The sequence below is a fragment of the Cyanistes caeruleus genome, chromosome 1 (genome assembly GCF_971803275.1).
Source record: "Cyanistes caeruleus chromosome 1, bCyaCae1.hap1.1, whole genome shotgun sequence".
NCBI classification, from domain to species: Eukaryota; Metazoa; Chordata; class Aves; order Passeriformes; family Paridae; genus Cyanistes; species Cyanistes caeruleus.
This window is the reverse complement of record NC_141701.1, coordinates 42,766,107-42,780,500: the sequence shown is the minus strand read 5'-3', so window position 1 is coordinate 42,780,500 and position 14,394 is coordinate 42,766,107. Positions and strand designations below refer to the sequence as shown.

General features: G+C 43.2%; 1 protein-coding gene across 50 annotated transcripts in view; it reads left to right on the top strand.

Moving 5' to 3' along the window:
• Nucleotides 1-14,394, top strand: part of DTNA (dystrobrevin alpha) — a 221,610-nt gene that overhangs the window by 83,394 nt on the left and 123,822 nt on the right. For 5 of the 50 annotated variants that reach the window (XM_086889074.1, XM_086888892.1, XM_086888853.1 and 2 more), the window contains exon 3: nucleotides 5,438-5,520. The exons of the other annotated variants lie outside the window; for them this stretch is intronic. The gene's annotated coding sequence lies outside the window, so the exon portion shown is untranslated. The remainder of the gene's footprint in view (nucleotides 1-5,437; nucleotides 5,521-14,394) is intronic. 50 annotated transcript variants of the gene reach the window in all.

Below are 14,394 nucleotides of genomic sequence, written 5' to 3'. Positions count from 1 at the left end.
CTGAGATACTCAGCTGCTTTTTTAGTTCAGTTTTTACCAGCAAGTGCTCCCACCACACCACCCAAGTCACAAAAGGTAAAAGCAGGGACTGGGAGAATGAAGAACCAGACACTGTAGGAGAAAATCAGGTTTTAGACCATCAGTGAAACCTGAAGGTGAAGTCCATGTGACCTGATGAGGTGCATCTCTGAGTCCTGAGAGAACTGGTAAATGATGTGGCTAAGCCACTATCCATCATAGTTGAGAGGTTGTGACAGTCTGATGAAGTTTCCACTGACTGGAAAAGAGAAAGCATAACCCCCATTTCTGAAAAAGGAAAACAGAGTATATTTTATAGATGGACCACACGGTGGATAAGGAATTGGCTGGATGGTCACACTCAAAGGGTTGTGGTCAGTGGCTTGATGTCCAAGTGGAGAGCAGGGACTTGGGTATGCAGGGGGTGGTAGTGGGACCTTCACTGCTGAACATCTTTGTTAGCAACATGGAGAGTGGGATCGAGTGCACCCTCACCAAGTGTGCAGGTGACAGACTTGTGTGGTATGGTTAAATTGCTGGAGGGACATGGACAGGCTTGAGAGTTGGGCCTGTGCAAACATACGAAGTTCAACAAGACCAATTGCAAAGTCCTGCACCTGGCTTGGGAGAATCCCAAGTACAAATATGGGCTGGGTGGAGAATGGCTTGAGAGCAGCCCAGAGGAGAAGGACTTGGGGTGCCGGTGAGAGGCTGGACATGACCCAGCACTGTGCTCTTGCAGCCTAGGAAGCCAGTTGTGTCCTGTACAGCATCCAAAGCTGCATGACCAGCAAGGTGAGAGAGGGGATTCTGCCCCTGTGTCCAGCTCAGGGGTTGCCAACACAGGAACAACATGGACCTGCTGGAGTGAGTTCAGAGGAGGCCACAAAGATGATTAGAAAGCTGAAGCAGCTCTCCCGTGAACACAAACCAAGGGAGTTGAGACTGTTGAGCTTTGAGAAAAGAAGGCTCCAGGCTCCTTATTGCAGCCTGTCCATACCTGAAGGCAGTCTACAAGGAAGCTGGAGAGAGGCTTTCCAGAAGAGCTGAAAGGACAAGGGACAATGGCTTTAAACTGGTTGGATGTAAGGAAGAATTTTTTCATTGTAAGGATGTAGAGGCACTGGAATAGGTTGCCCAGAGATGTGGATGCTCCATCCCTGGAAGTGTTCAATGCCAGCTTGAATGAGGTTTTAAGCATCCTGATCTAGTAGAAGGTGTCTCTGCCCATGGCAGGGGGTTGGAGTTACATGATCTTCAAAGTCCCTTCTGACCCATCAATCTGTATTGGGAAAAGTCCCAGCCAACTTGGCTTTTCACAGTACATCATGAGAAAAGGTCTCAAATTTCAGGCGCAGGTTTTGAACTCTCTGAGCAGTGCTTGCTGCAGTGTCTGAGCTGATAAGCTGATTTCAATTATCTTTCATTTGATTGCTTTCTATTTGTTCCCAGTACTGTCATTAAAAGAAAAAAAAAAAAAAAAAAAGAAACCCCAACATTTATTTAAAGGTACCAGTACTGGATTTAGCTGTAGCAAAAGTTAAGTGAAGTTAATCACTGCTGGGGAGAATAGAGGTGTAAGCTGACCTCACAGGAGAATAAATTAGTTGCTGAACAAAGGTTTTGAGGTGCCCTCAAGGGAAACAGAGGTTGCAGTACTGAGCTGCAAATAATGCCAGGTGTGGGCTGACTACATGAAGGAGAGAGTCCTGATTGCCCTTCTCTCACTTGGTTCATTCTCCTTCCTGCCAACTGTACTAAGCAAGAAAAATGGACCAAACAGGAGAACACCTAGGCAAGCCTCCCATTTGGAAAATCAGAGCTATGTGGGCTTTCTCATGCACTGCCTGAGAGCCATTTGCTCTCTGCAGACAAGGTGACCAGGTGCCTCACATATTCCTCAAAGGTGTTTGTAGCCAGGTAGGGGTCGGTCTCTTTCACCAGACAGCAGCTGACAGAACAAGAGGACACAGCCTTAAGCTGTGCCAAGGGAAATTCAGGTTAGACATTAGGAAAAAGTTCTTCACAGAAAGAGTGATAAAACACTGGAACAGTCTGCCTGGGGAGATGGTGGAGTCACATCCCTGGATGTCTTTAAAAAAAGACTGAATATGGCGCTTGGTGCCATGGTTTAGTTGAGGTGTTACGGCATCAGTTGGACTCGATGATCTTGAAGGTCTCTTCCAACCCAGTCATTCTGTGATTCTCAAAAACTCGTCCTTTGTGTCTGTGTGATGAGGATCAGGATCCTGGAAACAGGTCCTAGGTACACATCCCCACTCATTCCTCCAGGCTCAAGAGCATCTGAGCCCAGGATCCACTGTTAGGCCAGTTCAAATAAAGAATGGCAGCAGAACTGGAAAGTTTCCTCCACACTCAGCTACTAGTTTTAAGTATTTATTGCAAAAACTTGATACAAGTGATTTCTAACATGAGTGTCCTTTTGTAATTTTTTTTCTAAAACAAATTTCCTGTTGTAAACCAAAAATAATAGACCCAGTTATGAATGATGTTGCTTTTACTGTATTCCTTAAGACTTTACAACTTTCCTCACATCCTTTGCTGGAACAATTCTTAAAATACAATGTTCTCAGTGATACTAAAATATAAATTACAATTTGCTATCATTTCAAAGCTACATTTAATTCTGCAGTATTTTTGTAAAGGTATGTTTGGAGGTGTGTTTTGCTAATGTGGAGAGCAACCTCGTTGCTTCTGAACTGGAGAGAAACAACTGGACTGGAGAGAAACAGAAGTTTTGGTGTCAGGGCAAGTTCAGGAGTAGAATTTAAAAGTAAAAACAGAAATCCATAGTTTTCTCTGAACATCAGTAGCTTTGGTTTTTAAGTAATCGGTTGAATATGGTATTTTCAAGGTAAATGCAGACAAATCCTTTAAAAAACAATTTTTAATTACAGTTTCTCTGAGAAGTTTCTTATAGTTAGTCATATTAAGGCCCCATCGAAGGCAAAGCAAATAGGTCTGATGGACTAATGCTACCAGAGGACAGTCAGAATGGATGTACAGTCACATTGCTCAAGCTGTGGCATGTATTTGTCCCTTCTCCTACAGTATAAAAAGATATAAACATTGCTCTGTGTGGTTTGCATTTTGGGCCTTGCTTCCCCCACCCCAGAAAATTTTCATTATCCAGTGCAGGAATCCATATGCATTTCATTATGCATTTTTTTACTGCAGTTGAGTGACCTGTCATGCTCATGTTGGCTGTGGTTGCTCTGTAATCTGCAGACATTTCAGCAGTTTCTGTAGTGGCTGCTGCCCTGACTGCCCAGGCCAGATGCCCAGGACACACAAATACTTTATTTGTGCTCTTGCTCCCAAGTGCTGACTGGCTTGCTACTAGTTAATTAAATCATCTGCAGCTGTATTCAACTTGATTTCCTCACATACAAATTCCTAGCTATCTTCCCCCAGCATTTATCTGTAGATATGTTAATAATATCTATAAAGACAGATGAGGATAATGTAAAGGTTATCTATTTTTATGCAAGTGCTTCATTTGGAGGTCCACAGTGCACCAGTCATTCCCAAGTGCTTGAATTACAGGAGGGCAATCACCTCCATTTCCTGGGCCAGACTGCACTTAACTCTTGAGGTCATAGAGGGTTTTCTCATGCAATGCTTGATGTGGAGAATCATCCCTGAGAATGGACACTTGTTAGTCACCTGACAAGCTCTGCTCTTTCTGCTTGCAGGTGAAAATATAACAGGATTCTTGTGTATCATGAACATCCTCTCCCCCTTATACAATCATCTAGTGACTCAGGTTTCCTTTTGTCCAAAATTGCTGAAGGGGTGCTTTAGAAAGAAGAGCAAGTTGCTTTGGGGTGCAAACAGACATTGTTTTTAATATGTTCAAAGCTCGCTAAGGAGGAATGGATCCCACAAAACTCAGGATAAGTATAGGATTTAGAGGGTCTTTTAGGGGTACTTTACAGTTTCCATTGCAGGTGAATAGGAGCTGAGAGAAATCCTTCCTGTCATATAAATGTGTTTTGTTCATTTACATCTGGAATAAAGGCAAGATCAGGGGTTCTTGCATGAGCCTGGGAAGAAATGCCGCTATACCTTGTAGTTCCATGTACCAGGAAAAATGAGTAAAGTTGCAAGCGTGGCACTAGCCTGGAGACTAGAAACTTCTGTCTTCAGAAAGGGCTGGATCTGGAAGGGAATAGGCCTGTGTGTCCTTCAGCTCCAAGACACAGTCAAGGAGTTCCAGCATCTCTCAGGTGTGAGGAGTTGAGTACTGGAGTCCTAGGCTCTCTTCTCACCTGCCAGGTACACATGAAATAAAAGATTTTATAGAGCAGAGGCAGAAGGGGAGAAGTTTAGTCAAGTTTGGTGGTGCATTCACACTGGCATGCATCTTTTTAGTAGGACTGGAGTGGGAAATTTGAGGCTGCAGGCAAAGTGAGACATGATTAGATATAGCTCACTGATCAGGCAACTGACAATCAGTGGAAGAAGATAGTTGCACACAGTGCTAAGTTTTAGGACAGCTATAGGTGAAATGTGTCATGGCACTGGGAGATCTGGCTTCCCAAATGTCTTTGCTGATTTTTTCATAGGCAATCAAATCAAAACCCTCCCTGTTTTATAATTTTTGTTCTCTCTCATCTGTTGTGCTACGGATGGCAGTATATATTCTTCGCAGCAAAAAATTCAAAGACTTAGCCATCATGCTTCCATTTAAATGCTGAGGTTTAGTGTGGTCAGGGGACCAGGCAAAAAGGCAAGAGGGATTGGTCATTTATCTTTTGTACTTTATCCATAACTTTAGCCAGAAATTAATTTTTTTTTTTTTTTTCAGGTAAAAGTATGGGCCTGATTATTGCTGTAATATATGTCATTTTATAAATTGTCTAACATTGTTTCTAGACCTATTTTGATAACACTCAGTTCTGTTGGGTTCACAGTTACAGATACCTTCTTGCTATAGTGATTGTCTGATACAAATACCAAATGTTGCTATTAAAAGAAAAACAGCTGTAGTTAAATTTAGGTAAAAATGAAGGAAATAAAATGTTGCCAAAACAAAGATGATAAACTGAGAATACTTCACTTTTCAGCTAATATTAAAACTAGAGCTTAAATTAACAACAGTGTAATTGCTAAAATATATTTGACCACATTCTTCAAGTAAAATTAAGAAATATCCTTATTCAGTGAAAATTAGTTTAAACTACTGTTTTACTTAATATGAATGCAGTTCCGGTTGTTGCTCTATTTTTAAATTATCAGGAACCCAATCCTAAGCGTCACTTTTCCAGTGTGAACCTCCAGGCTGTTTTAGTGTGGTGTTTTAAGAATTGTGTAGGTCTTCTCAGGAAGGCAGGGACTGTTTTGCCTCTTTTTTAATCAACATCTTTCCTTTGCTTTCCCACATTGGCCTCTCTAGAGCAAAAGGCTGCTTATCTACTCAAATGGAATGGGAACTTCTCTTCTTTGGGAAAAGCACAGGGAGAAGATTTTCATTTGAATGTAAGTAGGAAATGAATCCAGCCTGCCAGAGCTGGAAACCAAAAGTATTAACTCTTTATGGACTTTTTTGCCAGAATGCTTTATGGCAAAACTCTGTATGGAATGTTTTCAAGGGAAATCAGTTGGATAAATGTCAGGAGAAGGCAAACCAGACAACTGGCTTCAGCAGTACTTGTGCTACCCACAGCCTCTGTCCAACAATCCCAGATGGATTTCCCAGCAGCCCAGCTCAGGAGTGATACCTCTCCTGGCTACTTTAGTTCCTGTTCTCTCTCACCATCTTGTCCCTCTATTTTCAAGCTGCTGTTGGCTGTGGTCGAGTCTTTCCACACACTGTTAAGGGGGTAGCTGCCCACAGCTTCTCCCAGTCTTTCTGTGGACCCTCCACCCTGCAGAGCCATGCACAGGGAAAGAGGGTGGACACAGGAAAGGGTCTTACAGGTGAGCTGACCAGATAGGGGTGGAAACCACTTCCTCAGCTGAGATTTGGGAACAGGGTTGTTACAGTAGTTGCAAAATTTGTTTCACGCTTCATGGCTGGATTGCAGCAAACTTCCGGCAGTTGAAGCCAGAACCCTGTTCAACCACCTGAGTTGATGGCAGGCATCCAACCTGACTAATTTTAGCCAGGATGCTCTTTGGTTTCCTGCACATTTCACACTTAAATGAGTCAAAAGTGAAAGTCAGTGTGGACATTCTGAGTGAGCTCCCAACTTGCACTTAGAGCTCTTTGGTCACTGGTATGTTTATTCTATGGCCAGATGAAAGTAGCAAGATGTCCCATTGCAGTGCCCTCAGCTGGACACTGGAGAGTATTTCATGTACTGCACAATGAGTTCACTGAAACATGATGGTCAAGTTTATTTAATTGTCTTCTTGCACCTTTCCTTTTGTTCTCCATAAACTGTACTTCAGCATACTCCCAGCAGGAAAGTCAGGCTTGCCTTGGTAAAAGTCTTGTAAAAATCTGCACTGTGGTTTACCTGTTGTTTATAATCACATTTTCCTCGAAGATTTCTCTAGGAAGGCTTTACATTCATCATGGTTCTGTTCCTTGCACTTCCCTTCCATGCTAATAGCAGACAGACACAGTTATACCTACATATTATTGTAATTGTTGATGGTGCCCTATTTAGTTCACACCATTTCTTTCTGTGTAGTAATAGATTTCCTGAATATGTCCATTTTTGCTTATGCTAAATTAAAAAGAAGACACATTAACATGCATTCAAAGAGATTCAGGGAGAGGGAAACCACTACATCCCAGTACATGAATTAAAAAAAAATGCTAATAAACTCATGAATGAAAATCAAGAGTTGTTTTTATTTCAAACAGTCGCATCTCTTTCAGAGCAAGATTTAGTGGTTTCCAGTCCTCCAAAGGCTTGGAAACATGCTTAGTTGGATTGGCTGAATCCAAGAGCAGAGCTTCTTCCACACAGCAGAGCAGGAGTGCAGGAGCCAGCTAAGTTTCAGCAGATCCTGTGAGCCTCACTTTTGCTTTGGCTGCATGGGAGCACAATGCCTTCCAGCAGTGAGTCTGTTCAGAAATAGTGTCTCTGTTAGATAAAACACAGGGCCTTCAAACAGACAGTTTACATCTGAATTGCCTGCTTGAAGTCAACCAGGTAATGGAGATGTGCTCTGCAAAATATGATAGATGAAACAGCAGAGGATTTAGGCTTGAACACACAGCCTTATCTTGTGCTTGGTTTGTCCATGATGCGGGTCAAGACTCCCTTGGGCCAGCACAAACAGCAAGGTGGTGGAGCAGGTAAGGCAGCGTTGAATCTGTGTTTCTCTAAAGTCAGTGCATGAATGTGGTTTTGGATCCTTTCCAGAATTCTGGAGCTCCTCTCACTTACAGGGAAACTCAGTTAAGAGCAGTGAGGAGGTAATAGTATCTCAGGCACATTGCTGCTTCCTGCTGATCTCCCAGACTTACTTAGACAAGTAGCTAAAAAGAACAGAAGATGGCTATTGGCAAAGTACTAGAAGTAAAAACATTGGGGGTAAGATAATAAAGCAATATGTAAAATTGCAGCAAAATCCTACTTTTTGCCTTCCTCCAAATTGTAAATGAGTGCCATGAAGTATAATCAAATACTAAAGAGTTGAAAATAGTTCTAGCTCAATGCATTTCCCTTAATCTCTTGTCTGTTACTTGTATTCTGTTACTACTTTCCTCTGCTTTTATATTAAAAAGCTGGACAAATAGAAATACAAAATGCTATTCAAACTATAAAGCAAACAAAAGGAAACAAAAATATACTTATAGGTTTTTTTATTTTAAGTAATTTTACATACTGTGTAATAATAGCATATTTGAAAGTTGAAGATGTGATTATTTTTAAAAAGTTGACTGTATCTTTTAAGGACTGTTCATTTTAAATACTATGGTTCTTTTTTTAGTGAGAAGCCTTTTCAAACAAAATTGTGTTCGGTATTCTGTTGCTTGAGGGCAAAATAACTTTCATAGCATTGAGGGAGGCATGCTGTTGCAGCCCCACAGCAAGAATGCTCCTGCTGCCTGGCAGCACAGGAACACAGCAGCAAGCTTGAGAAGACATGTATGAAAGCAGATAGATAGGAATGTGTTCTCATTGCCATGGTGTTGGACACTGTTTACTTCACCTATCAGCTGAGTCTGGTTCTTTCCCTGTCTTCTGGAAACCTGCAGACCTGACCTGTAGCCAGGTTCAGCTTCAGAGAGGCAGTCAGCTCCCAGTAGCATATGGATGAGAAATGTATGGATTTTTTTATTTTCTTTGAAATAAGGTTTCTGGCATTTGTGGCTGAGGAGGAAAGCTTCAGGTGGTGAAATGTGCATTATCTGTTCACTGGTGTTTCAGGTGGCCTAAACCCCTCCTAAGCACACAGTCAACTGGCCCTGAGTTAGCAGCAGGAGGCCCACAGAGATGGGTGCTGTTGCTTCTGTCCCTGGGGCCTGGGACTGGCAGGCAAGATCAGGGGTGGTCCTGAGGTCTCATTTAGCTGGTGGCCTCTTTGCTTCAGTCCCACTCTACCTGCCAGAGCACAGGATTACTCTCAAATAGAGATGATAAACTTCTGAAATTTGTGGCAGCCTAATGGTTATCACAGAGGAGGAACCAGATGAGTGCTGCACATCAGTTTCCTTCATAGTATGTGCCAAGTTGTAAACATAAAATGCCAGGTTTTGGTTCTAAAAGCAGTCTGTCAGATATATATGGCACGGTTCCCTTGATACCCTTAAACTAGGTAAAACAAAACAGGCTAGACATGGATATCCATTTTAGCTTTTCAACTACTAATGTCATGGTGCTATCTTCAGTGACTTTGGTTTTATCATGGTGCTGTAACTGCCAATGAACAACTGTACTTAAAAGGTTGTTGGCATATCCTTTGTAATTTTGAAAATAAAATATCCTTGTCTCCCTCTGGCTGAGTGGTTAAATCACACAACAGTGGCCCTACATGATAATTTTCTCATGAAAGACTCAAATCCTAGGGTTAATTAAAGCATGGAATAAGTATCTAGGGAGGCATACATAAATTCTAACAGGATTCCTACCACATATCTAGAGAGGCAAACATCACCATGTATAGTTTATGCTAAGCTGAAAAAAGGAAATCCTTAGATCTCTTACAAGGCAGAATTTTTATATTTTGTGACAGATGTAGGAAAAAAAATAAACCTCAAACTTAACAAAATCACAGAAAATTTGATAATGACAGTATGTAAATATATCTCTAATAATCATAGGGATTAAGTGTTCTGGGAGACTGTATAAAGCTTTGTATTTACAGGAATCTTAATACCCGTTCCTATCAGAGGAACCTGGATCTAGGATCAGAAGGAAGACTGCTGTGTCTGACTGAAACTGCTGAGGAAACTTTGGCAATCAAAATTATCTACTGATAACATAATCTGGCCAGTACTGCAGGGCAGAATATTATGGGGAAGAACTGTATGACTCATAATGGAAGGTGATCAGAAATATTGCTCAGCTCCTTGTCTAAAAGCCCTGGTTCTGAGAACATCCACTGTTACTCACCATCCACCCCTGGCACAAGCACCGACTCAGAGGGAAGGGTGGCACTTCCTGACTTCCACCCACCTCCTTGGCTGATCTCCATTTTGCCCACAAGGTTTGTTTTTATGTACTGGGTTGACTTTCTTCAGTTTGGGCTGTTTAGGTGAGGTAAAGGCAATTAAATGGGTGAAGTGACTTAGAGCCTCAGGCAGAAGCCCTCTTCGCTATTCTCTCAGCAGCCATAGCCACTCTGGCATAAGGGGATTCTCCAAAAGGTCCCTACTGCCCCTGGATTGCCTGGATTTTAGTCTGCACTCCTGTAATTTATTTTGCTTATTTTAAAAGAGGTTAGGCTTTGTCTACTTAGAGCAGTACCTTAGGAGATGTACTGATACCATCTGCTTTAAGCATCCAACTTGGATGGATTTCAGACGACAGCGTTAGGAGCAGCAATTCCCAGTTACTTCATTGTAGAGAGGCAGGCATCTCTGCATGAGCAATTCAGGTCATTCATGTTAGATGCTTAAAATAGAATATATGCAAATTCAGACTGTCTGCTGCCTTCACCTCGTCCATTGCTTGCGTCTGTTTATGTCTTAAAGGTGATTTATCATCAAACTGCTGAAAGAGACCTTGCACTCTTTTAAAAGGGTCTGTCCAGTGTAAAAAAAAAGGGCATCTGTGTTGGGCCATGACTGCATGCCAATTGCAGCATGTGTGCCTCCAGCACACACTTTGCACCTAAGCTGCTTGGGTGTGGGCCTGAGGTGCTGATGGGTGGTCAGTGGTGGGGGGTGAGAGAGCAGGAGGTCTGGGCAGGACCAGCAGCAGCCCCATTGCTTTTGGGTGAGTGGGCAGAGGCCAGTGGCTGGGCTGATTTAGTCCCGATGGTTTTTGAGGCAGTTTGAGCTATTGACCTTGCAAAAATATTTTAAAATATAAATGAAGAAATGTGTTTCATATCAAACCATCTCTGCAGGAGTGTAGAAGCAACCGTGGTGGTAGGGAACCTAATTGCCAGTTTATTTGTGGATACTTTTTTTAAACATATCCTTTTTGAGAACCATTAGAAAAAAGCTGTTTTATCAAACTGTTCCCTGTCCCCTTGTGTTTGCATGTTTGCTCTGTTGCTTTGGAAGTGCTTGAGCTGTTGCTCTGCTGTAGAGTTGTAGTCCAGTCTTCAAACATTTGTTCTCCCCAGTGTTACAGTGCTGCTTCATACGGCATCCCTGGCCTTGTATTCAGTGCCATAGTAACCATTCACTGGAAGGGCAGCAGGACAAGACAAGGAGCATGTCAAGCACCTGAAAGAGAGAGAAAAAATGCAAAGCCTGAGTGACAAAGTCTTGACACGGATGGCAAATATTTGACAAAGTTTTGTGGTGAGTTCTCCCCAGGAAAGAGAAGTACAGAAATAATTCAGAATAGCGAGCAAAAATTTCCAGTGTCCCGCCAGCAGTTAACAAGGGGATTGCACAGACCAGTCCCGTGTTGGAATTAATATGCTGTTTGTAGCAGCATGGGGAGCAGAGGTCAAACCTTCCAGTTCCTAGGCTGCTCACAGGCACTCTTGGGGAAAAGGTAGAAATGATGAAAAATAGGCTGGAAATTATGTATATGCTCCTTGCTTGCTTACTTCCTCTCATTTACTTTTCCCTTGCCCATGTATCTGGATTTTCCCAGTTGTTCAGCAGTCCTGTAGGAGCCAGCTGAGAAGCTGGCAGGTTTCTTGCAGGCAGCCATGGAGGTGTGTGCAGGCAGGGTTGCTGCGCTTGCCCTCTGCTAAGGCAGGGTTCCTCGTTTGGCTTGGTGTGGCAGCGTACCTGGGTGGCACACCTGTCTTACCAGCCACCCCAGGGATCCATTGCTGGTAGGCAAAAAAAAAGTGACGCTGAGCCCAGGCTTCAAAGAGTTTTTGTTCATTCTGACCTATTTTGCTTAAAGTGCTTTATTTTGCATTCTGAGTTTAATCTCAACCAGAGGCACACACTGTGCGAGAAATCCCACTCATCAAATAATCAAAATAGTTTTTTGGGACACTGTGGGTTCTTGCACCATAAGGCTTGAGTGCTTGTTTGGCTGCCAGTGGCATGCACTGCCAGTTACCAGAGAGTTGGATCCTCAGGGAGAAGAATAGGGGGAAGGAGGAGTTGTAAAGACTTCAGTTGTCACAACTTTTTTCAGCTATTACGAGATAAGGGCCTAGTTTCATAACGCAAACTCCGCCTGCCTTCAGTGCAAGGTCTCTCCCGTGCCAATCCAGGGCTGCTCTCTCCTGTCTCCTCTCTCCACCTTCCCAGCAGTGCTGGAACAAAATAGTTGCAGTGTTGTGAAGCGGTTCAGCCACAGAGAGGATTCTGTGCTGTATTTCCACCACTCTGGCCTGAGGCATTTTAATATGAGAAGGGCATCCAGGTCAGCTGGAGCCCAGATGGACTTGTTAGCACTGGTGCAGCCACAGCCATGCCCTCTGGCTGCCCTTGCCCTCCCATGCAGTGTCTTGCTTGGGGCTTGGAGGCTCTGCAAAGCCATGCTGGATCCATGCTGTTGGGGCTTGCAGGACCCAGATCCCTGAGGAGCACCTGGTGGTGATGTCCAGCTGAATGTGAGATTTGCCTGCATCCAGCATGGCAGGTTGTGAGCCAGAGCTGCACAGCATCTTGTTCATGACTCTCAGGAGCCAACTGGGTGCCCTTGTGCTGTGCCCAGCAGTTCTGCTGAGACACAGAGGCTGGCCCAACCAGGATGCATCTTGGATCGATGGGACTTAATGGTCCTACCTCCCAATGAAATGAGGATAAAATGGGCATTGGTCTCTGTATAAAGGAAGCCTAAAACTCTAATCATCTCTGGCTCAGAATCTGGCAGCAAACAGACCCAACCACAGGTTGTTTGTTTTTAGTATCTTGCCATCTCCTGGGTTTGCAGCCCAACCTTCGGCCCTTTGGGCAGCACTAGGGCAGCCTTTTCCGCCTGTGGACCCAAGCAGCTGCCTGGTGCCTGGGCAGGGGTGCTGTGAAGGAAGTCATGCTGTCTGTCAGGCAAGTGGGGCAGAAAAGATATGATTCCCTGTGCCATTTCCTGCTTGGCTTTGGAAGTGCTGGAGCAGTGCCATTACTCCATCCCTTGTGCTCACACTGCCTTTTAAAGGTAAAGTCAAGTCTGGGCAGCTGCTGCAGGCTGAGTTCATCCAGAGGGAGTCAGCACTTGCAGGAGCCAGGCTTACCTTTATTTTGTATGGCTCAAGTATTGTGAGAAAGGATCAGTTATGCTAAGGTAATAGGAACAGAGCCCTGTAGAAGGTTCAGTAAAATTGCTTATGAGAAAATATTTCGATGGGAAAATAGCCATTAATCTTAGAAGCGCACATGTGCTTGATGTCATGTCAGGCAGCCCCTGACCAACAGGTGTTTAAAGAAAGGCAGAGTAACCTTCCTCTGAGTACATTTGACATTGGCCCCTTCTCCTGTTGCATTTCCCAGGTAGTTATTAACTGACTGTTCCAGAACAGTAAGCACGCGATGATGCTTCAAGCCCTGCCCAGCCCTTTCCGTACAAAAGTGACTGCCATCTGGAAGCTGGTTTCCACCTTTCTTAGCACATTCCAAGTGCCTACCGGTGTTAAAAAAAAAGAACCTGAAGAGTTCAGGGCTGTCTTCCATTACTGACAGGCACAATTTCTAAAACTGTCTGGATTTTGCTGCAGGTCCCCTGAAGTTTTTTTACAAATCCATGGGATGAAGGAGAGCTGGGTTTGGGGAGAACACAGCAGGAAAGATAAAGACTGTGAAAGCGTGAAATCATGAGTGACACGGGAAGCTGCTTTTGGCCTTGGGACATCCGAGCAGACATGAATTATTGAAAATATGGCTCTGCTAATCTATCTGTTGTCAGCCCTGCTATAAATAGCGAGCAGGTGCTGTACGACTGCAAGTCCTGTTGAGTGGGAAAGCCCTCTGGTCATGGGGTGGGGGGGACTCCAGCCTGCAGCTTCAGCTACCTGACCTGGATCATTTGTTGGTTCAAAGTCAGGGATATTGCTCTTCAGAAACCTGTGTTCATTTCTTTTCTAACAGGTGATGTTAAATAGTCCATTAGATTCCCTCAGTAGGTTTTCTTTTTCACTTTTTTTCATCTATTCAGAATCTGAGCCCCTAACAGTACTCAAGACAGACTGTAATATTGACAGATATGCATAGAAGGTTTGCTTGCCTTTCAGCATTTGGGGCTTTTTTGCAATTGTTTGTGGGTAAAGTACTCAACACAGAGTTGCAAACAACTATGTAGCATTTGAAATTCTAACACATTGTACAACTTCAGGATGTGCTTTATGGCCTATCTGTTCTGATCATCAACATCAGGGGAAGAAAATTCATTGTGTATTAAAAAGATGTTGGCATTAAGTAACTGTAGAAATTACTGTGAGGAGAATCCTCTTGCACCATGTGTTTTGACCCTGTATCCAGAGTGCCAGACAGAATTTTAAATGTGAATCAATAGGTAAATACGTATTTCAAGGCAAAGTAAGGTGACTCTTCCAGGAGCCTGCATTGCTGTTTTCCATCTTCAGAGGTCTCTTAGAACAGCTGCTACTTTGAGCATCTTCAAAACTGGAGATCTGTGAACTCCAAAGCCAGCTTTTGCTGACAGATGCAACAAGATGCAGATTCCACAAACAGCTTTGGCAAGTCTTGTATGAAAACAGGGTAAAAATACTATGAATTAACTTGGATAGAGTTTGACTCTACTTATAAAGCAGTAAAATAGAATGAATTAGTAATTAAGATTTTATTTTTATTTTGGACTCTCTAACAGAGTGGGTTGAGGTCCATGATAAATATCTGTAGCTGTTTTTTCT